Source organism: Salvelinus sp. IW2-2015, linkage group LG10, assembly GCF_002910315.2.
Source record: "Salvelinus sp. IW2-2015 linkage group LG10, ASM291031v2, whole genome shotgun sequence".
Classification (NCBI taxonomy): Eukaryota; Metazoa; Chordata; class Actinopteri; order Salmoniformes; family Salmonidae; genus Salvelinus; species Salvelinus sp. IW2-2015.
This window is the reverse complement of record NC_036850.1, coordinates 4,950,461-4,976,084: the sequence shown is the minus strand read 5'-3', so window position 1 is coordinate 4,976,084 and position 25,624 is coordinate 4,950,461. Positions and strand designations below refer to the sequence as shown.

At 43.7% G+C, this 25,624-nt stretch overlaps 1 pseudogene; it reads left to right on the top strand.

Moving 5' to 3' along the window:
* Positions 1–25,624, top strand: part of LOC111969085 (SH3 and multiple ankyrin repeat domains protein 2-like) — a 177,374-nt pseudogene that overhangs the window by 46,048 nt on the left and 105,702 nt on the right.

Genomic DNA, 25,624 nt, shown 5'->3' with positions numbered 1-25,624 from the left:
CATGGCATACTCATGCAGGTCCATGACGTAATTTAATAATGCACTTTATAGCAGTTCAAAGGCGTCTTATGTCTCCTCGTTAGTGTATTATGGTAATACATTCTTGTCTTAATGTCACTGACTAGCTAATCCAGTTTCCCTAATTAAAGAACAAACACAGCTTGCGTGGCTCTGAGTAGCTGGTGACATGGTTCATTGCAGCCTGTTCTACACAGCTTTTGATGAGACAGCCAGAGAGCGCCCTATAGTAATGGGATTTAGAGGAGACTAAAAACAGGCAGCCGCAGGAAGATGATAGGAAGTGGGGAGCTAACTTCCTGCTGTTGAGCGGGAAGGTTGAGAAGTGTATTGTGTGTCCTAGTTTGCTGCAGTGAAACACGTGTGTTGTGGTGGGTGTGGATTAGGGTTTAATGGCGAGCGGGGAAAGGGAGTGGGTTTTGGCGGGAAAACCCGGTAAATCTCTGTAACCCGGTTTTCCCGCCCAAACCCATTCACTTTTCCGTTGATAAATGATTGCAAATTATAATAAATAATTTATATGGTCAGCGTAACATAAATTGGAACTGTTCAATTATTTGCAATGTCTAAATCTGTCTTAATACGGCCTTCTCTGCTCTGGACTGAAGTAAATGGTGCCGGAAGAAATGGCAGCAGTTTTACGGGCGCCCAACCAATTGTGCTACTATGTGGGTTTTTCGTGTTATTTGTAACTTATTTTGTACATAATGTTTCTGCAACCATATCTTACGGCAAAAAAGAGCTTCTGGATATCAGGACAGCGATCACTCACCTCGGATTAGACAAATAATTTTTTTCTACAACAAGGACGACGCACAGGACATTCTCCAAACACCCCACAGGGTCGACATCCCCGTTATTTGCAAGAGGAAGAGACGCAGGTACAGAGGACAAAGAGCCGGATGCCTGGTCAAGACCCAGAGAAGGCGACTGGGAAAGCTGCCGTTACCGTCAATATTACTCGCCAACGTGCAATCATTGGGCAATAAACTAGACGAGGTACGATCACGAATATCCTACCAACGGGACAAAACTGTAATATCCTATGTTTCACGTAATCGTGGCTGAATGACGACATGAATATTCAGCTAGCGGGATATACGCTGCACCGGCAAGATAGAACAGCGCACTCCGGTAAGACGTGGGGGGGGGGGGGGGGGGGGCGGTCTGTGCATATTTGTAAACAACAGCTGGTGCACGAAATCTAAGGAAGTCTCTAGATTTTGCTCGCCTGAAGTAGAGTGTATTGTGATAAATTGCAGGCCACAATACTTGCCTAGAGAGTTTTCAGCTATACTTTTTGTGGCTGTTTATTTACCACCACAGACAGATGCTGGCACTAAGACCGCACTCAGTCAGTTTTATAAGGAAATAAGCAAACAGGAGACCACTCACCCAGAGGCGGCGCTCCTAGTGGCCGGAGACTTTAATGCAGGGAAACTTAAATCAGTTCTACCAAATTGCCATCAACATGTTAAATGTGCAACCAGAAAAAATTGTAGTTCACCTGTACTCCACACACAGAGACGCATGCAAAGCTCTCCCTCGTCCTCCATTTTGTAAATCCGACCACAACTCTATCCTCCTGATTCCTGCTAACAAGCAAAAATTCAAGCAGGAAGCACCAGTGACTCGGTCTATAAAAAAGTGGTCAGATGAAGCAGATGCTAAACTACACTGTTTTGACGACTGTTTTGCTATCACAGACTGGAACATGTTCCGGGATTTTTCCAATGGCATTGAGGAGTACACCACATCAGTCACTGGCTTTATCAATAAGTGCATCGAGGATGTCGTCCCCACAGTGACTGTACGTACATACCCCAACCAGAAGCCATGCAATACAGGCAACATTCGCACTGAGCTAAAGGGTAGAGCTGCTGCTTTCAAGGTGCTGGACTCTAACCCGGAAGCTTACACGAAATCCTGCTATGCCCTGCGACGAACCATCAAACAGGCAAAGCATCAATACAGGGCTAAGATTGAATCATACTACACCGGCTCCGACACTTGTCTTATGTGGCAGGGCTTGCAAACTATTACAGACTACAAAGGGAAGCACAGCCGTGAGATGCCCAGTGACAAGAGCCTACCAGACGAGCTAAATCACTTCTATGCTCGCTTCGAGGCAAGCAACACTGAGGCATGCATGAGAGCAAAGCTGTTCCGGACGACTGTGTGATCACGCTCTCCGTAGCCGACGTGTGTAAGACCTTTAAACAGGTCAACATGCACAAGGCTGCAGGGCCAGACGGATTTCCAGGACGTGTGCTCCGGGCATGTGCTGACCAACTGGCAGGTGTCTTCACTGACAGTTTCAACATGTCTCTGATTGAGTCTGTAATGCCAACATGTTTCAAGCAGACCACCATAGTCCCTGTGCCCAAGAACACAAAGGCAACCTGCCTAAATGAACTACAGACCCGTAGCACTCACGTCTGTAGCCATGAAGTACTTTGAAAGGTTGGTAATGGCTCACATCAAACACCATTATCCCAGAAACCCTAGACCCACTCCAATTTGCATACGCCCCAACAGATCCACAGATGATGCAATCTCTATTGCACTCCACACTGCCCTTTCCCACCAGGACAAAAGGAACACTTATGTGAGAATGCAAAATTCATTGACTACACCTCAGCGTTCAACACCATAGTGCCCTCAAAGCTCATCACTGAGCTAAGGATCCTGGGACTAAACACCTTCCTCTGCAACTGGACCCTGGACTTCTTGACGGGCGCCCCAGGTGGGGAGGGTAGGTAGCAACACATCGCCACGCTGATCCTAACACTGGAGCCCCATGCGTGCTCATCCTCTCCTGTATTCCCTGTTCACCCACGACTGCATAGCCAGGCCGACTCCAACACCATCATTAAGTTTGCAGACAACACAACAGTGGTAGGCCTGATCATGACAACAACGAGACTGCGATGAGGAGGTGCAGGAAGCCGTAGGTGTGGGTGCCAGAATAACAACCTCTCCCTCAAGCGTAACCAAAACTAAGAGAATGATTGTGGACTACAGGAAAAGGAGGACCGAGCACGCCCCCCTTCATCGACGGGGCTGTAGTGGAGCAGGTTGAGTACTTCAAGTTCCTTGGTGTCCACATCAACAACAAACTAGAATGGTCAAACACACCAAGACAGTCGTGAAGAGGGCACAACAAAGCCTATTCCCCTCAGGAAACTAAAAGATTTGTCCTTTTCCTGAAGCTCAAAGGTTCTACAGCTGCAACATCAAGAGCATCCTGGTATGGCAATTGCTCGGCCTCTGACCGCAAGGCACTACAGAGGGTAGTGCGTACGGCCCAGTACATCACTGGGGCTAAGCTGCCTGCCATCCAGGACCTCTACACCACGGGGTGTGCTAGAGGAAGGCCCTATAAATTGTTCAAGACCCCGAGCGCAGCTCCCAGTCATAGACTGTTCTCTCTACTACCGCATGGCAAGCGGTACCGGAGTGCCAAGTCTAGGACAAAAAGGCCTTTCAACAGTTTTTACCCCCAAGCCATAAGACTCCTGAAAAGGTAACCAAATGGTTACCCGGACTATTTGCATTGTGTGCCCTTCCCAACCCCTCTTTTATGCTGCTGCTACTCTCTATTTATCATATATGCATAGTCACTTTAACTATACATTCATGTACATACTACCTCAATTGGGCCGACCAACCAGTGCTCCCGCACATTGGCTAACCGGGCTATATGCATTGTCACTTTAACCATATCTACATGTACATACTACCTCAATCAGCATGACTAACCAGTGTCTGTATGCAGCCTCGCTACTGTACAGTCGTGTCCAAAAGTTTTGAGAGTGACACAAATATTCACAAAGTCTGCTACCTCAGTTTGTATGTTGGCAAATTGCATATACTCCAGAATGTTATGAAGAGTGATCAGATGAACTGCAATTAATTGCAAAGTCCCTCTTTGCCATGCAAATGAACTGAATCCCCCAAAAACATTTACACTGCACTTCAGCCCTGCCACAAAAGGACCAGCTGACATCATGTCAGTGATTCTTTTGTTAACACAGATGTGAGTGTTGACGAGGACAAGGCTGGAGATCACTCTGTCATGCTGATTGAGTTCGAATAACAGACTGGAAGCTTCAAAATGAGGGTGGTGCTTGGAATCATTGTTCTTCCTCTATCAACCTTAGTTACCTGCAAGGAAACACGTGCCGTCATCATTGCTTTGCACAAAAAGGGCTTCACAGGCAAGGATATTGCTGCCAGTAAGATTGCACCTAAATCAACCATTTATCGTATCATCAAGAACTTCAAGGAGAGCCCGTTCAGTTGTTGTGAAGAAGGCTTCAGGGCACCCAAGAAAGTCCAGCAAGCGCCAGGACTGTCTCCTAAAGTTGATTCAGCTGCAGGCACCACCAGCACAGAGCTTGCTCAGGAATGGCAGCAGGCAGGTGTGAGTGCATCTGCACGCACAGTGAGGCGAAGACTTTTGGAGGATGGCCTGGTGTCAAGAAGGGCAGCAAAGAAACCACTTCTCTCCAGTAAAAACATCAGGGACAGACTGATATTCTGCAAAAGGTACAGGGATTGGAATGCTGAGGACTAGGGTAAAGTAATTTTCTCTGATGAATCCCCTTTCCGACTGTTTGGGGCATCCGGAAAAAGCTTGTCCGGAGAAGACAAGGTGAGCGCTACCATCAGTCCTGTGTCATACCAATAGTAAAGCATCCTGAGACCATTCAAGTGTGGGGTTGCTTCTCAGCCAAGGGAGTGGGCTCACTCACAATTGTGCCTAAGAACACGGCCATGAATAAAGAATGGTACCAACATATCCTCCGAGAGCAACTTCTCCCAACCATCCAGGAACAGTTTGGTGACGGACATGTATCATGGAGCACCTTGCCATAAGGCAAAAGTGATAACTAAGTGGCTCGGGGAACAAAACATTGATATTTTGGGTCCATGGCCAGGAAAATCCCCAGACCTTAATCCCATTGAGAACTTGTGGTCAATCCTCAAGAGACGGGTGGACAAACAAAAAGCCACAAATTCTGACAAACTCCAAGCATTGATTATGCAAGAATGGGCTGCCATCAGTCATGATGTGGCCCAGAAGTTAATTAACAGCATGCCAGGGCGGATTGCAGAGGTCTTGAAAAAGAAGGGTCAACATTGACTCTTTGCATCAACTTCATGTAATTGTCAATAAAAGCCTTTGACACTTATGACATGCTTGTAATTATACTTCAGTATTCCATAGTAACATCTGACAAAAATATCTAAAGACACTGAAGCAGCAAACTTTGTGGAAATGTATATTTGTGTCATTCTCAAAACTTATTTTTCTTTTTACTGTTGTTTTATTTCTTTACCTACCTATTGTTCACCTAATACCTTTTTTGCACTATTGGTTAGAGCATGTAAGTAAGCATTTCACTGTAAGGTTGTATTTGATTTGATTTGCTATCGGCATGAACAATAATCACTGCTCAGGTAGTGTGTGTGTGTGTGTGTGTGTGTGTGTGGCCTACCGTATTTACTTACACAAAGTCGCCATACATTCAAAGTGCATGCATTGTTTATACTGAAACCTTGAAATACATTTAATAGGGTAACAAAATTGGGTCCAACTTTTGCCAAAAAGGCCGAATGCAAAACTGACCTGGAGCACCTGTTTGAGGTGCTCGCGACGATCCAGGCCATCTCCATGGAGGCATAGAGAGCCTTCTCAATCTGTGGTCAATTTGTGGCGAAGATCAGAAACCACCTGAGTACAGGAAGCATTGGTGAACTGTGCTTTTTGGGAGCTCACTTAAGCAGAAAAAAATATACAATTTTATTAGGTCTATAGCCTATACTAATTATTTTGTTTGTTTGTTTGCTACAGGCAGTGGAGGCTGGTGGGAGGAGCTGTATGAGGACTGGCTCCTTGTAATGGATGGAATGGAAAAAATAGAACGGAGTCAAAAATGTGGTTTCCATATCTTTGCTGTGTTTGATACCGTTCCATTTATTCCATTCCAGCCATTACAATGAGCCCGTCCTCTTATAGCTCCTCCCACCAGCCTCCATTGGCTACAGGGTACGCCTGCCAGGTTATTTTGCCTAAGTTTGTGTTTAGATTGTTATTCTACATTTGTTTGGCTGAGTCTTGAGAATCAGTCAGCTTACAATTACAGTTAGGCCTACCTACAATTATATTTACTCTATTTCTGACCAACTCTATTTTTCATGTTGAAAAATAATGCGAGAAACAGGTGTCTTTTGATTAACTCGAATTGAACAAGTACGTTTTATGAAAATGTTTGTTCGTTTTTCTGTCTTGAATAAAAGTAATAAAGGAAAAATAATAATGGCTGGGTCTTAACATGTTTATTTAATTGTATTATATAGTCCATGTTTGTCGAGCCAGAAGGCTCCTGTTTCATTTAATTTGTGCTGTGACTATTCAACAGTCTGATGGCCTTGAGATAGAAGCTGTGTTTCAGTCTCTCGGTCCCTGCTTTGGTGCACCTGTTCTGACCTCGCCTTCTGGATGATAGCGGGGTGAACAGGCCGTGACTCGGGTGGTTGATGTCATTGATGATCTTTTTGGCCTTCCTGTGACATCGGGTGGTGTAGGTGTCCTGGAGGGCAGGCAGTGTGCTCCAGTGATAGCATTTGGGCAGAACGCACCACCCTCTGAAGAGCCCCCCAATGGTATAATCCTGTCAGATTTTTTCACTGGTATTATATGCCTTTAAATAGCACTTCCGGTTTGAATGGGAATACTGGAAATACCGTTCATTTCTTGCTATTTTCTCGGGAAGGAAAATTTATAGATTCTGTGGAAAATATTGAACCCTAGTGTGTATGTGTCGGAGTCTGTAAATGGCAGGCAGAGGTGGAAAAAGTACTCAAATGTCATACTTGAGTAAAAGTAAAGATACCTAGTAAAATACTACTTGAGTGAAAGTCTAAAAGTATTTGGTTTTAAATATGTCAAAAGTAAATGTAATTGCTAAAATATACTTAAGTATCAAAAGTTAAAGTTAAAGTACAGTGTAAATAATTTCAAATTCCTTATATTAAGCAAACCAGACAGCACAATTTTATTATTTAAATTTTTTTTACGGATAGCCAGAGGCAAACTCCAACACAGACATCATTTTCAAACTAAGGATGTGTGTGTTTAAAGCCAACACCCCCTTTGGCCGCCTTTCCTTCCAGTTCTCTGTTGACAATGACTGGTTCGAATTGCAAAAATCGCTGAAGTTGGAGACATATCTCCCTCACTAACTTTAAGCATCAGCTATCTGAGCAGCTCACCGATCACTGCAGCTGTACACAGCCCATCTGTAAATAGCCCATCCAACTACCTTTCACATCCCCATATTGTTTTTATTAACTTTATTTTGCTCTTTTGCACACCAGTATTTCTACTTGCACATCATCATCTGCACATCTATCACTCCAGTGTTAATTTGCTAAATTGTAATTACTTCGCTATTATGGCCTATTTATTGCCTTACCTCCTTATTCTATTTGCACACACTGTATATAGATTTTTCTATTGTTATTGACTGTACTTTTGTTTATCCCATGTGTAACTCTGTGATGTTTCTGTCGCATTGCTTTGTTTTATCTTGGCCAGGTCGCAGTTGTAAATGAGAACTTGTTCTCAACTGGCCTACCTGGTTAAATAAAGGTTTATTAAATAAAATGAAATACAATTTTATTGACTAAGTTGTCCTCGATAGGCCTGAGCTCTGACGCCTGTTCATGGTTTCATGATTATCTTAGTGACAGAATTCAGGCAATCTTGATTGATGGTGTTGAGTCTGAATTTCTTGAAGTGTAGAAAGGTGTACCACAAGGGTCGATTTTGGGACCTGTTCTCTTCATTGGTCAATCTATTAAAAAATGTAAACCTTTACATACACCTTAGCCAAATACATTTAAACTCAGTTTTTCAGAAATCCTGACATTTAATCCTAGTAACAATTCCCAGTCTTAGGTCAGTTCGTATCACCACTTTATTTTAAGAATGTGAAATGTCAGAATAATAGTAGAGAGAATGATTTATTTCAGCTTTTATTTCTTTCATCACATTCCCAGTGGGTCAGAAGTTTACATACACTCAATTAGTATTTGGTAGCCTTGCCTTTAAATTGTCAAACATTTCGGGTAGCCTTCCACGAGCTTCCCACAATAAGTTGGGTGAATTTTGGCCCATTCCACCTGAAAGAACTTTCCACCCAAACATAAAAATGGTCAATACTGCCAAACAGTTCTAATTTTGTTTCATCAGACCAGAGGACATTTCTCCAAAAAGTACGATCTTTGTCCCCATGTGCAGTTGCAAACCGTAGTCTGGCTTTTTTTATGGCGGTTTTGGAGCAGTGGCTTCTTTCTTGCTGAGCGGGCTTTGAGGTTATGTCGATATAGGACTCATCTTACTGTGGATATAGATACTTTTGTAACTGTTTTCTCCAGCATATTCACGAGGTACTTTGCTGTTGTTCTGGGATTGATTTGCACTTTTCGCACCAAAGTACGTTCATCTCTAGGAGACAGAACGTGTCTCCTTCCTGAGCGGTATGACGGCTCCATGGTCCCATGGTGTTTATACTTGCGTAGTATTGTTTGTACAGATGAACGTGGTACCTTCAGGCGTTTGGAAATTTCTCCCAAGGATGAACCAGACTTGTGGATGTCTACAATTTTTTTCTGAGGTCCTGGTGGATTTCTTTTGATTTTCACATGATGTCAAGCTAAGAGGCACTGAGTTTGAAGGTAGGCCTTGAAATACGTCCACAGGTACACCTCCAATTGACTCAAATTATGTCAATTAGCCTATCAGAAGCTTCTAAAGCCATGACATGATTTTCTGGAATTTTCCAAGCTGTTCAAAGGTACAGTCAACTCAGTGTGTGTGAACTTCTGACCAACTGGAGTTGTGAGACAGTGAAAGTGAAATTATCTGTCTGTAAACAATTGTTGGGAAAATTACTTGTGTCATGCACAAAATAGATGTCCTAACCGACATGCCAAAAACCATAGTTTGTTAACAAGAATTTTTTGTAGTGGTTGAAAAACAAGTTTTAATGACTCCAACCTAAGTGTATGTAAACTTCTGAATTCAACTGTATATGCAGATAATAATATTATGCATTGGTGTAAAGTACTTAAGTAAAAACACTTTAAAGGACTACTGAAGTAGTTTTTTTTGCTATCTGTACTTTACTTTACTATTTATATTCTTGGCAACTTTTACTTTTACTTTACTACATTCCTATAGAAAATAATGTACTTTTAAGTCCATACATTTTCCCTGACACTCAAAAGTACTCGTTACATTTTGAATGCTTAGCAGGACAGGACAAGGGTCCAATTCACACTGATCTAGCGGACTCACTAAACACAAATGCTTCATTTGTAAATTATGTCTACGTGTTGGAGTGTGCCCCTGGCTAAATGGAAATTTATCAAACAAGAAAATGTTGCTGTCTGGGTTGCTTGATATAAGGAATTTGAAGTGATTTATACTTTTACATTTGATACTTAAATATATTTTAGCAATTACTGGGTGACTTTCACTTTTACTTGGGTTATTTTCTATTACGGTATCTTAACTTTTACTCAAGTATGAAATGTGGGTACTTTTTCCACCACTGCTATTATGTATGCCATTTCCCCCGACTGTTGATCTGGCTGTGTCGAAACTACAGTCAGATTTTATAGCAATGCAGGAATCCCTTTTGATTTCAAACGTGTGCTTAATATGGACAAAACGGAATTCATGTTGTTTTCAAACTCACTTTTGAATGTTTGAGATCAATCACATCAATTGGTTTTCCAATTGAACATATAAATACTTAGGCATTTGGATTGATATGTATTTGATGTATATATAGCTGAGCTGGTTAAGAAGCTGAGATTTAAACGTGGCATTTTGTATAGAAACAGATCGTGCCTTTCTCTAAGCAGTAGGGAGCAGATTATTGCCTTTTTTGTTTACATGGCACTACTTCATAAACTTCCGTCTTATCTAACTTTGCCGTTGAAGTATAGATTCATGAGTTGCCTAACCCGTTAACAGGATTGGTTAACGCTTGAGGTTCCTAGGGTCTCTACTGAGCTAAGTAAATCTGCTTTTAGTTTAAATGGAGCATATTGCTTGAACAAAACTCTAAATCTATTTTATCTTGATGTTCTGGTCCCGTTCGGGTCATTTAATGTATTGATTGGGGACTTATTTGTGGAGGAATGTAACTGTTTTTCTGGTTGATTTGCATTTTAATGTGTATACTGTGTATATATACAGTATCAGGGTTTTTCTTTATTTTTACTACATTGTAGAATAGTAGTGAAGACATCAAAACTTTGAAATAAGTGTTGGAATGATTTTTTTGCTGCTGCCGACAACGCATTCATGTGACACTATGGAGGAGTTTTGGCTCCTGACTCAAAGGGAATACCCTGCCGTCTACCTCTGAGCATTCAAAACAACTGGGAACTTGGAATAGCGAACTCAGAAATCTCAGACTACAGTGAGTTCGAGACAACTCGGAACTCTGAAAGAAACGAGCTCCGACTGGGAACAATCATTTTGAACAGTCATCCAACTCAGAATTCAAACTCGGGAATCTAGCTAGCTACATTTTCAGATACTACACATTTCTAATTTTGACAAAGTCTTTTCATTTCAAGTTAAAGCTAGTTAACGTTAGCTGGCTGGCTGGCTGGCTGGCTGGCTAGCTAACGTTACGTTTATGATCTTATTATTCGAATCTCAGACCCATTTGCTTGACTAGTTATAGCCTAATGTTAGCTAGCTAACATTGAACCTGGTTGGTTAGCTACCTGCAGATTCATGCAGAGTAGTAACGTCATGAGTTGGGATTATGGTTAATTGTTTACTTAGCTAGCTAGTTACATGTCTTAACAAAAGACTCTCGTCTGAGTGCCACTTCATATAATGTTTACATACCCTACATTACTCATCTCATATGTATATACTGTACTCTATACCAGCCACTGCATCTTGCCTATGCCGTTCTATACCATCACTCATTCATATATTTTTTTAATGTACATATTCTTATTAATTCCTTTACACTTGTGTGTATAAGGTAATTGTTGTGAAAATGTTAGGTTAGATTACTCGTTGGATATTACTGCATTGTCGGAACTAGAAGCACAAGCATTTCGCTACACTCGCATTAACATCTGCTCACCATGTGTATGTGACAAATAAAATATGATTTGATTTGATTTGAGTGTGCCAGAGCGCAGAATAACTGATGAATTTACGAACGCTCAACACCAGTTGAATATGGCCGGTGTCAGTAATCATCGGACAAAAAGCATCATTAAATTGTCAGCAGCACAGTTACAGTCACCAACGCTCTAGACAACATGAAAACAGCCTAACCAGCTCTGCAAGGGTGGAGTAAAATGGTCAGAGTGAGGTGTTCTCTCATTTGTGTCTGTTAGTAGCTTGCAAGCTAGCCAACGTTAGCCAGTTAGCTTGGGTGCTTGACTGCCATTGTGAGGTCAGAACGCTCGTGTCAACCCTACTCCTCGGCCACAACATCCAGTGTGCGCTCTGAACGCTCCGAGAGCGAAACACTCTGAATTTACAAACAGACAATCTGACAACACTTTGAATTTACGAACACCCTGAGCGCACTCTGAGCGCACTCTTGCACTCCAGATTTGAATTTACAAACACACCCTAGATCTACAACTTTCGGACCTAAAGATCAGTGACATCATGATTTGACCTCGTATTTTTCCGTGTTCCCAGTTGTCTTGAAAGTGCTATAAAACTCATGGTAGGGTACCCTTCTTCAGCTCATATCTGCGTGAAGCCGGATACAGTGCTCTTGTCTGCATTAAAACCAGAAATTGATCCAGGTTGGATGTGACAGCAGAGACGCACTGTCGACCACAACCCCTGACTTTGAAAAGCTCCAACGCGACATGTATCAAGCACACCCATCTCATTCATGTCGGTGAGACATCATGTCAGACTAATTTGCAATTGACTGCCATAGCCCCAAATAAAAAAGTAAACATTGGCTGTTAATTTTTTTTTTTTCACATGGTTGGGGTCGAGAGAATTTTCAGATATCAAAATGGGGTCATGGGCCAAAAAAGGTAGTCAACCCCTGGCCTAAGCCTTGTACTTTGCAGGGTGAATGTGTTGAGCAATTAACAGTATATTAATTGATAAACAGTCAATTAACAGATAAGTTGTGTATATGGTTGTTCCATATGATTTTAATCACTTTCTGACTGCACCCCTTTTTATTTTAACGAAATATTCCATACATGTTTTCCCATGGTAGAAGTGGTCAGAAAGGGACATTTTGGACCTGAATGGCAAAATATTCAGGAGATAGGGGTGGTCAAAGTTGACCCATTTTGCATACTACACCTTACCATGTCGTCACCCAAAAAGCTCTCACAGTCTCACACAAGAATTAGACATGCATCCATGTTTCTCAAACATCAAATTTCGAAGTTGTTCCAAATGTCAAATTTTGAAGTGTTTGGTTACTTTTCTGTATCATTCCTACGTTAATGGCTGGAAGTGGCTGGAAGTCTATAGGTATCTGCTAGCATGTTTGTGCAACTACATGGCTCTGGGGATGTAGATAATGGGCATCATTGGCAATATCCGGAAGTATCCCTTTAAAACAAAAATATCAAAAACTATTTTCTATTGCTGGATAGACAACTTTGATACTTCTGTTTTAAAGCGATACTTCAGGATTTTGTCAATGAGGCACTTTATCTACTTCCCCAGAGTCAGATAAACTCGTGAATACCATGTTTATGTCTCTGTGTCCAGTATGCACAAGCCTGCTATACAGCTATACTCAAAGACTTTCAATAAGCATCTGTCACTGGTTCCAAAGGTTGCATGTTCGAATCCAGTGATAGAAAGTTTTAAAGGGATACTTCAGACATTCCCATTCAAGTTGACATTCGACAGTGGGTGGACCGGTGGCCATCTTTCTGGTAGTAATTGGAAGTCAAAGTTTCAATTCAATTTAAATGTTAATGGTGTGCCCGCTAAATTGCAGGGGTCTGAAGGGATAGGTCCATTCTATGAATTATATTTCTATGATTGAAATGACACCCACCATGTATTCAAGAGGATACTGTGTCTCAACCATGACTGGCACAGCACAAACACTTCAGATTATGTCAAATAGAGTCTAAGCTACAACAAGCTTTAAAAATGACAGTTGTTTAACTAAAATAATAGAATAGTTTGACAACCCTGTTAGTAAGCTTTCAAATTACATCAAGCTCAACTGCTTTTCTTTTTCAGCGATGAAGACATGGATGTCTCGCGGTAGGATGGGGTGGGCAAAATGGGTCAACTTTGAGCACCTCTATCTCCTGAATGGTTTATCATTCATGTAACTTTCTGGCCACTTCCACCATGGGCAAATATGTATGGAAGGTTTTGTTCAAATCAAAAGGAGTGCAGTCAGAAAATGATTGAAATCATATTTTAATGAATTAACAACATTTGTCAATGAAGCATGTCAAGTTCGTCTTAAAATCCCATTGAGAGAGAGAGAGAGGTATATATATATATATATGACTGGCGGTGCGGCATGTGAGTGTGCTTTCGCGCCTCTGCCAGGCCGGTTCCTGTGCGCTACGCTCGAGCGTCAGATTTCCCCGGCGCTAAACTCCATCAGTCGCCGTCCATGGTACCTGGCGCCACATTCTTCAGTGACCACCGTGGAATTCTGAGATTTTATTTCTTAATTTTTTTCCTGTGCTGTTTTAAAAAGTGCACTGATTATGTAGGTATTCTGAATATTGAAGTAACATAAAAAGGGGTGAAAATGAAGTCTTTTCTCAATGCCTTAAAAAAGGAAGGTAGGTCTATCACCTTTACGAGTCTGGGTGTAAGTTTTATTTGCTTTTGTCTCATAATTAGATGGGATTCTCTTCCTTCGCTACTGCGCGTTCACTTTCAACTTTCTCAGGCGATATTTTATTTATCCCTGCGTGGCACACTTTCAATAATTTAATCTGCTCCAGTAAGTTATTCTACATTTCAGGCTTTTTTGAATGTGACGAATATAGCTAGGTCTTTGCGTTGTGGATTCATGCATGCAATTGTCGTCCTGATTTAAACTAGCAACACCTATACAATGATGTGGTTTTTACATGTGTCGTTCTTTTTAGGCTAGAGGTTATTTAACATGTAGGATAGATTATAGGTTATGTCATAGATTAAATGTTGGCACGCATTTGAGTGGTTTCCAAATAAATGTGTTATGATTCAGTCTTCTAAAAAAGGTATTTATAGTCTCCTTCACCAATCAACTACTGTATGTAGATTATAGCCAGCGAGAGGACACATAGTGTATCTATCGTTCTCCTGGTCCACGGGGGAGAAAACACACCCACCAAAATGAGTGGATGATGTACGTCACCAAAACGGCTCTGCCGGGTGCATTATGGATCCATCTGCCTGTGTGTGAAAACAGTTGGTTCCTTAACCCTTTACTTCCACCTGACATGCTATTTATCAATGAGATATACTCAAACTGTCAAACTGGATCTATGAGTAGTGCATTTTTTTGTTTTCTTTCAAAGCTTGGTATAGTTTCATTGGTTTCACTACATTATGTCAAATCCCTTTTTTTGCAAGACACTGACCAGAGCTGATCACTCATTGGCCTTTGACCTTAGTTCTCTTAGTATTAGAGAGCAGCAGTAAATGATATAGATCACACTGATTGCTTTCCTCTCTTATATAAGACAGCTCTGGATGTTTGTCATGTTCTTTTTCCTTGGTTCTCTATTCCTACAGAGGGAATGTGTGCTTATTACATTCCACAATTGAGCGCACAATTAGATCACTCATTGGCCTTTGACCTTAGTTCTCTTAGTATTAGAGAGCAGCAGTAAATGATATAGATCACACTGATTGCTTTCCTCTCTTATATAAGACAGCTCTGGATGTTTGTCATGTTCTTTTTCCTTGGTTCTCTATTCCTACAGAGGGAATGTGTGCTTATTACATTCCACAATTGAGCGCACAATTAAGGGCTGTGTGTGTGTGTGTGTGTGTGTGTGTGTGTGTGTGTGTGTGTGTGTGTGTGTGTGTGTGTGTGTGTGTGTGTGTGTGTGTGTGTGTGTGTGTNGTGTGTGTGTGTGTGTGTGTGTGTGTGTGTGTGTGTGTGTGTGTGTGTGTGTGTGTGTGTGTGTGCGTGTGTGCACGCACATGACTGCATACTTGCATGTATGTCTGACTGTCAGTTCTGGGTCAAACTATGGCAAATACTTGCAAGTACTTTATTTAGTTTGCCCAGTACAATAGAACCAATCAAAGGAGTCGAAGTTTGAACTCCATGCCGCCTGGCGAGTAGGAGCATTGGGCCAGTAACCGAAAGGTTGCTGGATTGAATCCCCGAGCTGACAAGGTAAAACATCTGTCATTCTGCCCCTGAGCAAGGCAGTTAACCCACTGTTCCCCGGGCGCTGATAACGTGGATGTCGATTAAGGCAACCCCCCGCACCTGTCTGATTCAGAGAGGTTGGGTTAAATGAGGAAGACACATTTCAGTTGAATGCATTCAGTTGTACAACTGACTAGGTATCTCCCTGACGAAGGCCATGCAGCCGAAACGCGTCAGCTTTTTAAAACCTTGTTTCTATTGAACATGCCATACCAATAAAGGCATTTAATTAATTATATGAAGAGTGCCTTGGTCCTCCTTTCTTTTTGATGACTAGTATCCCCCTTTCCTTTTCTTTCCTTACATCCAGTGCACCTCAGTTGTGCTAGGCATTGACCTTTTAGTTGTTCCAAAGGTCACAATCAAAACGTTTGGTGAGGATACCTTCAGCCACCATGGTTCTGGCCTTTGGAACAGCCTGCCGAAGGATCTGATGGCCTCAGAAACTGTATAATTAAAAGAAAAAGATCTTAAGACACATTTGTAGCCTTGATTAAGGTGCTTTTAGTCATAATATCTGTTTTATCTAATTTATCCCATTTTATATATCCTTATTTATTTGTATTTATTTTAATGCATTAGTCTCTCATATCCCCTGTTATTTTATTATTGTTTTTACTATTTGAATATCTCTTTTAGAAAATGTAGTGTTTTATTTGTGTCACGCCTGCTCCCACTCCCCCTCCCTGGTGCTCAAAGGCGCCAGGCTCCCCAGCATTACACACTCCTGCCACCATCAGTAAGCACACCTGCCTTCCCCCGTCACGCGCATCAGCGTATTATTGGACTCAACTGGACTCAATCACCTGTTTATTACCTCCCCTATATTTGTCAGTTCCCCATCTCTGTTCCCTGCTGCTGCGTTAATTGTCGTTTTTCGTTGTATACCTGTGTGCTGACGCTGTTCCTGTCTTGTTCCCTTTCTGTTCCGTATTAAATGTTGACTCCCTGTACCTGCTTGTCATCTCTGGCGCCAGTCCTTACAGAATGCAGAAGCCATCATACGAAGCATGCTGACGTTCCAGTTGGTGGTGACACCGATGGAACCCGGGGGTGCCTAAGCCAGCTCGTCGGGCTGTCACTCCCTAGCTGGCTCGAGAGGTTTCTTGCCCCGGTTGGCTCCGGAAGTCGCCCATCCCACGTCAGGCCTCAGCCGGATCGTCAAGTTTTTACGCCCAGCCGGCTCATCAGGTTGCTACGCCTCCGCCGGATCATAGGGCTCCCACGCCTCAGCGGGATCGTCAGGCTGTCACACCTCAGCCGGTTCGCCAGGCTCCCACGCCCCTGCCAGTTCATCGGGATTCTACGCCAAGCCAGTTTGTCCAGCGCCCGTGCCTCGGTCAGCCCGTCAGGCTCGCCCAGGTGTGATGCCGGGTGGCGCCCCTAGAGAGGGGAGGCGGTTCTATCACGCCTGCTCCCGCTCTCGCGCCAGGCTCTCCAGCATTACGCACTCCTGCTACCATCAGTACGCACCCCTGCCTTTCCCCGTCACGCGCATCAGCGTATTATTGGACTCAGCTGGACTCAATCACCTGTTTATTACCTCCCCTATATTTGGCAGTTCCCCATCTCTGTTCCTCCGCTGTTGCATTAATTGTCATCTGTCGTTGTATACCTGTGTGCTGATGCTGTTCCTCTCTTGTTACCTGTCTGTTCCGTATTAAATGTTGACTCCCCTTACCTGCTCTTCATCTTCCGGGCGTCGGTCATTACAACTTGTCTTGATTTAGGTGTATTCATAGCCTTTGTGTGTAACGTAATCACGTCAGTGACGCCAAGCATGTTCAGCATCCTCCCACACATGAGGATACTGTCTTCATGCCCCACACAAAAGCTGTGCACTCTTATGGTTTACTGTAAGTGTTTGGAATGTGGTTCGTTAATGTTGGGGGTGGTAAGATAGCAATGTGGTCCAGGTTGTGGTCAAAGATTGGGGTTGTGGTCAGGGTATATACTCTTGTGATGAAGTGTTACTTCAAGTGTGGTTGTGGTCAGGGTATGTGTTAGTGATTAAACAGGATGTGGTTTGTAAAGCAGTGTGGGCCTGGTTGAGGTTGAGTTACAATTGGCCAGGCTGTGGTGGTGATTTTGATAATGGTTATTGTTAGGTAGCGTGAAGGTGTATTAAGATGGCTCCACGTCCCCTTGCCAAGCCAAAAGCTGGCTGCACATTTCTCTCTCTCTCTCTCTCTCTCTCTCTCTCTCTCTCTCTCTCTCTCTCTCTCTCTCTCTCTCTCATCTCTCTCTCTCTCTCTCTCTCTCTCTCTCTCTCTCTCTCTCTCTCTCTCTCTCTCTCTCTCTCTCTCTCTCTCTCTCTCTCTCTCTTCCTCTCTCTCTCTCTCTCTTCTCTCGTCTCCTCTCTCTTCCTTCTCTCCTCTCTCTCTCTCTCCTCTCTCTCTCCTCTCTCTCTCATCTCCCTCTCGCTCTTCTTCTCCTCTGCCTCTCTCTCTCTCTCTCTCAGGTGTGCGTATCAAACCCCGCAGTGTGTGTGAAATGCATGTGGTTCTAGTCCAGTGCACTCAATCAAAGGCTGCGTCATATCTCATATATATACACACACACACACACACCAACCTCTAATGGGCAGAAGAGCTGCCAGCACCTTAGCATGTTAGCTCATTAGCCATTAGTGTCTCTCTTCATCTCTACGCCCTGGTGAAGGAGAGAGAAAGTGATGTGATGGCAAAACGGTCTAGGACTTTGTCACTGACACAGACAATGGTGTATTGAAACCCTCTTAGATGAGGCTAGGGCTAAGTGAGGGCTTGTAGCACTATAGGCTAGGCTAACCTGTGGCTAGCTGTACTGTAGCTACTAGCATTTAATCCTAAAACACTTAGCCACTGTGATCAAAATCCTAGCATCCAATTTGCTACTGTAAGTCTAAGATTAACAACAAATGCTAATGCTAGCTCTATTGTTGATCACCTTCTCACATTGAAAGCGTTGTTGGGTCTTTGGTGCGACTGCAGGCGCCTTCCTGCTACTTCCTCCCCTGCTTTAATTGCGAATGGAGACGAAAGTGCCGCAGTTGCACGCTTGTCAGTGTGATATTATACTCTAATGCTGAAACTCCGCTGGGAAATAAGGTTCAATCACACCATTGCTGGTGGGGCCGAGGACCTCAGCTGTACTTGGTGCAATAATCATCATCATACTGGGATCATAATGACTTGGATTTTTATGAGAGGGCCAGACAGGGCCATCGAACAATGCAGAGCAGACATCCCCCAGGCAAGTGTGTGTGTGTGTGTGTGTGTGTGTGTGTACGTGCATGTAAGTGTGTGTGTGTTTCAACTGTTTTACAGTAAGGGATAGATGGATGCCTTTGGGGGAAAAAATTGATCTTGACTGATTCCCATCAAGAAAATCAATCAGACACATCGCTGTACAAGTAGTGATTGATATTCTGTGTCCGTGTGTCTGCGTGCGTGCGTGTTAGTAAGCAAGTATGTGCGTAAGTACGAACATGCTTGCATGTGTGCTTGTGTGAATGTGAGTAAAATCGCAGGGCAATAAATGAATTATTCAAGGTTATCTCTTGGAGTGCTCTACATTTCATTCTCTACCTACCTATCAGGAAAGGTAGGAGTGCTACTCTGTTCCTCACGTGTCTCTCCACCACAAAGTCTAGCTCTCTGAGACATGATCATGAACAGAGAGTGAAATGGCTCATAAGACACAGACACCTCTACTTGCAAGGGTCAGGTAGAACTGGTTTATCAGATAATCAATGAATGTCCCTATCTCTTGCTCTTTCTTTCTCTCTCTCATACCCAGTGCCTTTCCACGAGGTCCCGGAATACTCCAAGCGGCGTCGGGCCCTTCCCCCTACCAGCAGCAGCGGTGGCTCCCTGGCGGCCCCCCGGGTCCTGCTGCGCTCCAACAGTGACAACAACTTCAAAGTGAGCCAAGGGCCCCCCCAGGACTGGTCCCAGCCCCAGGGACACCCCCAGCACCACGGACCCCAACACGGAGGGGTCGGACCCCCCACCTCCACCTCCCACCATATCCTCTCTCCACAGCTGCTCGGGCAGATACAGGGGAACCCCAATGGCACTGTGAGCACCATGGGCCAGGGGTCCCGCAGTACCAGCGTGGGGGTGGTCCCCCGGAGTCGGTCCCCGTCCCTCAACCGGCTGGGAGAGGAGGCCCGCAGGCTGCACCCGCAGACACATGTACAGACACAGCAGACACATGTACAGACACAGCAGACGCAGCACAGACAGCCCAGGTCAGTAGGAGGAGAAGCAGCAGAAACAGACAGAAACACAGACACACACACATGGCTGTATGTTTGCACTGCGGATTAGACGCTGAAGGCTTTATATTGCTGGTGACTTAACCTTGGATCTGCACAGTCCTCCTTGACAGATTAATACAGACAAATGGCACTGTCTTTCGTCCACACATTCTGACACTGTCCATCACATTCCTTCTGTCTGGGAACAAGGGAGAGAGAGCGAGGAGGGAAAGAAGGAGATAACAATTAAGAGCTTGACAAAGAGAAACAATGGGTGAGAGGGGGGAATATTTAATGAATTATTTTATTAGGCTAGTCAGTTACGCACAAATTCTTATTTACAATGACGGCCTACCGCGGACAAACCCGGACAAATTGTTCGCCGGAATATTGGGCTCCCAATCACGGCCAGTTGTGATTGGAATCGAACCATCCTGGAATCGAAACAGGGTCTGTAGTGACGCCTCTAGCACTGAGATACAGTGCCTTAGACCGCTGCGCCACTCAGGAGCCCAAGATAGGGCGGAGAGAAGACATTCTGAGTGATGGAAAACAATTGGAAAGTGAAAAGAGAATGGGGGATAAGGGGATAAGTGTGTCTTTTGCCCTGACACGATGACAGCCAACCAAGGATGGGTTGGACATTGGAGTTTCACTTTATCTCCATCCTCCCCTCCAAATCCTTCCCAATCTCATGTCCATCTTGCCTCTGGTCCTCTCCACTTCTTCATCTCCTTCAATCCCTTCTCCTTCCATCCATCAGCCTTTCCCTCTATTAATTCCCTCTTACCACTCATTCCATCATACTCTCCTCTCCGCTCTCAGTCCATCCTCTACCTCCATTTTCCCCCTTAAGGCGTCGACGTGTTTCTGTTCAGCTGACGCCTAGCCGAACTGAACGACTGTGCTCGAATACTCTCTTAAAAGGCCTTAGATCAAAAAACAAGAAAAAAAAGCGTCATTAGTACTGTTTGTCAATTCTGAGATGCCGTAGCAAGTATACAGTTCCGAACTCTACCAAACTGTTTCAGGTGGGAAGCATGCGGACGCCTTTCTTCTGTCCTCTGCCCGCTCCCTCCATCCCATTTTTTTTCAGCAACTTCCTCCCTCGCTTCTCTTCTCCCTCTCCTCTCTCCTTTTGTCAACCCTTCTCTATCTTTCCGTCCATCCATCCTCTCACCTCTATTTTTTCCCCTTTCCCTCTCTCCTCTGACTTTTTTTTGGCTCTAGAAAGAAGACTCGAGGCGTAGCTGAATCAGAAACTACGGCGACGGATCCTCGTCCCATAGCCCGAGTTGTGCCTAATTCACATACTCTCCAGAGAGTCGAGACAAATCAAATCAGATTCCCTCTCTCCTGCAAGAATATTCTTACCCAAGACTTTCCAATACAGAAATACAATGTGGACTATAAGATAAAATAAGATCAGTGTTTGACTCTGGAAGTCTTGCTTAGGACTGTGTGTGTTTTAACCTTACCTGAAACCTTAAGACGCATATTAGCTGCCAAATCTAATGCCTTGGGCTTTAGCTTGGAAGGCAAACGTAGTCTTCAGCCACCGAAATGACCCAGATTCGTTTCTACAATCAATTGGGGCAAAAAAAGAAGCAGCCAACTCTGTTGAACATAACCAACAATGATTTAATCAGGTTAGGTTGTATTTTGAGTGGACGATCCCTTTATACTGAAAAATCAGCCTGAGCACAGTCTGAGGGAGGATGTGTCAAGGCAAGTCTCTCTTTCTCTCTCTCTCTGTCTCCGAGGGCATCATTGATTAACAGAGTGAACTTACACAGGAGGTTTTAGTCAACACGGAGTATTGTCGAATTAACATATTTTCACTGCCGCTCCACTAATTGCCACGACACAGCAGGGAATGTGGCCAATCGTCTGGAAGAAACACTCCTTTGTTTTTTTCTCCTCTTTTCCCCGTCCTTCCCCATTGTTGTCACGGATCAAGGGAGATCAGTGGAATTGGTCAAAGCAATAGGATGGAGTCCTCTTGGCTCACATTTCCCAAAAGGGGTCGAGCTATGTAGCGTTTAGAACTGATGTCATTTGGAAGTCTTTTGTATTTGATCGGTACATTCTGTCTTTCTATTTATGGTTTGGAAAGTCATGCCCCCTATTTTATTTTATACAACCCTGGCTTTCCGCTAAGTACGTGTGTGTGTGTGTGTGGGTGTGTGTGTACTTCTTTTTCTACCTTATCAGCACACCAATTTCCTAACAATTCACCTCTATGTCCTGACAAGGTAGGACAACAATAACTTTTTTTGAAAAGTCAGGACTTTTTTCATGTCCTGAATTTGTTCAAATGCTATTTTAAGCTTAAGGGTTAGGTTTAGGGTTTTGGGGTTAGGGTTAAAGTTTGGGTTATGTAAAGGGTTAGGGAAAGTATGATTGTTTAATGGTCAAACATGTTACTCCCCAAAAAGTCCGAATTTCATGATAATTCAAATGTGTGTGTGTTGTTGTGTGTGTGTGTGTGTGTGTGTGTGTGTGTGTGTTGTGTGTGTGTGTGTGTGTGTGTGTGTGTGTGTGTGTGTGTTGTTGTGTGTGTGTGTGAGTGTAGATCTGGAATGGGGTAGATCTCCATAGACCCAGGTTGAGGAGGAAGTGGTGTTCAGGATAAGGGACCCACTTACCTTCTCTCTCTCTCTCTCTCTATCCCCCCTGTCTCTCTCTCACTCCTCCTAAATGCCTCCTCTCTCTCTCTCTCTTCTCTCTCTCTCTCTCTCTCTCTCCTCTCTCTTCTCTCTCACTCTCTCCTTCTCTCTCTCTCTTCTCTCTCTCTCTCTCTCTCTCTCTCTCTCTCTCTCTCTCCCTCTCACTGTCTTTCTCTCTGTATGGCTGTGCTTGAATACTTACCACGATGCTGTTGCTGGGGCTTACCACCAAGTGGAGCTCCAATACAATACTACAACAGATCAACCCAGACACCAATGAATACACAACATTAGGTCCATTTCAGTAGTGTAGTAAAAATGTGGTTTCATCTGTAGTTGGACTCAAGCAAATGTACACGTGTGCTTGTTCTTCTCCTTTGGTTATGCTGGCAGGGTTTTGGCTTGTACACTCGCAAAAAAATTATACGAAGAAAGATCTGAGACTTTCTGTAGGAAATGTGTCAATTGCATCTCAGAAAGGTAAGGAAGGTAAGGACAGACTCTTTCTCTCTTCCCTGTGTTGGGGATGTCTGTCTGTTCCTACCCAGAGGACACTGCAGGGATCAGCGATACGTTATGTGGGCCAGCTTCCATCCTGCCCCATTTACAAGCTCCATAAATCAGACACTTCCGTTACCCCTCGCTCCCCTCTTGGTTCTGTTAAGGACAGCGGTGTAACTTAAGAGTTTACAATATATACTGTGTATCCTGTAATACTCTGCCAAATGTGGCACGTGCTAATATGCACTCCTCTTCTGTCTCTCCTATCTCCTCTTCTCTCTCACCCTCTCTTCCATATCCTCTCCTCTCTTCCCTCCTTCCCACCTCTCTGTCCCATCCTCAGCCCCAGTGGTAATATGGAGGTGGTGGTCCAGCGGAGGAAGCTGTACAGTGCTGTGCCAGGGAGGCACTTTGTGGTGGTCCACGCCTACCACCCACAGGCCGAGGGAGAGATCACCCTCTACAAGAACGACAGGGTTAAAGGTGAGACATTAGGGAGTGTTAAGGAGAGAACATACAGATATAGTTGTATCATGCTTAACACTGCTCTACCACTGGAAACATTGGTGACACAGATGGAAATTAGCGTATATAGCGTATATTAGTGTATATAGCTAAATCTGGTGCAACATTTGTTGAGCATGTCGTCCCTGCGAAATAAACTAATAGAGAGCAATAATAATGGCATATTTTTGTAAGCACTAACTCCACCATGGCTTGTTGGCCAAAGTTTATGGGGGGTTTGGAGGGTTTTCTGGATAATCGCCGAAAATAAGTTCTGTGGTAAACACAGGCTTAGGAGATCTTATTCGTTTTGTTCTATGAGATCATCTTCATCAGCTGAAGTATTTATGTATTTAAAACAAGCACATAAACCACACAAAGGCTTCATAATTCTTAAAGGTAATGTTAACTGGCTCATACAACAAAACGTATAAGATCTCCTAAGCCTGTGTTCACCTCATACCTTATTTTCGGCGATTATCCCAAAACTCCATTCTTTCCCCATTCATAGGAATGGCTGAACGAACCAGAGGTAATTCATTTCTGTTTTTTAGGACTACAAGCTGGCGAGCTCTATAAACACAGGTACCATGCGATCCGCAAGTGACATTTACTACAGTACATGTGCTGTGTCTAATGATTCGCTCTCTCTCTCTCTCTCACCACACTCCCCCTCCCCTCGCTCCAGTTCTGAGCATCGGAGAGGGGGGGTTCTGGGAAGGCAGTGCACGTGGCCAGGTGGGCTGGTTTCCTGCGGAGTGCGTGGAGGAGATTCCTGCCAAGCCCAGCGAGGAGAGGATGCGTAAGTCATTAAGCATGCTGACCCAGATATTTTGGAATAGGCGAGTGGTTGGGGATCTCTGAGGAGGAGGAGGGAAGATTTCTGCTCCATGGATCCCACTGGTGGCATCCTAGGGCACTGAGACTCACTTTTCCACCCAGGAGATAGGCTCAACACAGGGACTGTTTAGTGTGTACAGATCCAAAATAATTGGATTGGTGGGATGTGTAAGAATATGGAGGAAAGTCCCCTAAGCCCAATTCACACACTAGATGGAGCCGTCAGCATTTGACAGCCTACCAAAGGTGTGTAGGGGCTAGGGGTTCTTTCCAGACTGACAAGAGAGAAAGAGAGGTAGAGAGAGAGAGAGAGAGAGACGGAGGAGGGAGGGAGTTGGATGGAGGTTAAGGCCTGATCCCCCACATTCCTTCTCTCCCCTCTCTTCCCCCTCCTCTCCTCAAGCCACACTGTCAGATGTCAGATATTATGGGGCTTTAACGGCGGTGTGTATTCATGGATACCAAGGGAAGCCAGGCTTCCCAAAAATAAACATAATTTATCTCTCTGCGTTTCATAATTGTCCGAGCGAGGGAAACAGCGCCCCTCTTTCTCTGTATGTGTAGCCCATCTGTCTGATGCTGTCCGGTCAAAAAGACTATGACATTTTTGCCGCCCGTAGCATTGAATGCAAGGGAAGCCTCCCTTTATATTTTTTTAAATATAACAATAGCCAATCAGCGTTGAGTTAAACTGAGTGAGCTCAACTGGGAATGGTCCTGGTGCACCAAAACAAAGTGTCAAGGGAAACCAGTTTGGATGTGGCTTCACACCAACCACATCACATCAAAAGCAATACATAATTTATTTTTATTTTTATGAATTGTTGTATCTCGTTGTGTTTTTGTCCTCCGGTGGCTAGCTAGCTAGCTATAATCATCGCTCTCTTAAATTAACCATGGAGGGAGATAGGAATTTGGACCTGTGGTTTTACTTAATTCTCCATACTGTGATTATAACGGTGATTCTGATCCAACAATAAATGCATACATTGTGGCGCTGGCCTGAGAGGAGAGAAGTTCAATGTAGCTAGCTAGATGTAATAGGCTAGCGTTAACTTGCTGGCCTAGCGCATCCAAATCAAATTGTATTTGTCACATGCGCCGAATACTTACTTACAAGCGCTTAACCAACAATGCGGTTTTAAGACAAAAATACCTCAAAAAAGTTAATAAATAAAAGTAACAAATAATTAAAGAGCAGCAGTAAAATATAAAATAACAATAGCGAGGCTATATACAGGGGGTACCGGTACAGAGTCAATGTGTGGGGGCACCGCATTGCCCATGAAAGGAAGTTAGGATAGCAAGTGAGAATTTTAGCCAGGAAGCCTAGGACAACAAAAAATGTAAGTGTGTGCTTTATGACAGAGAGGAAGATGTCCTTGGCATTTCTC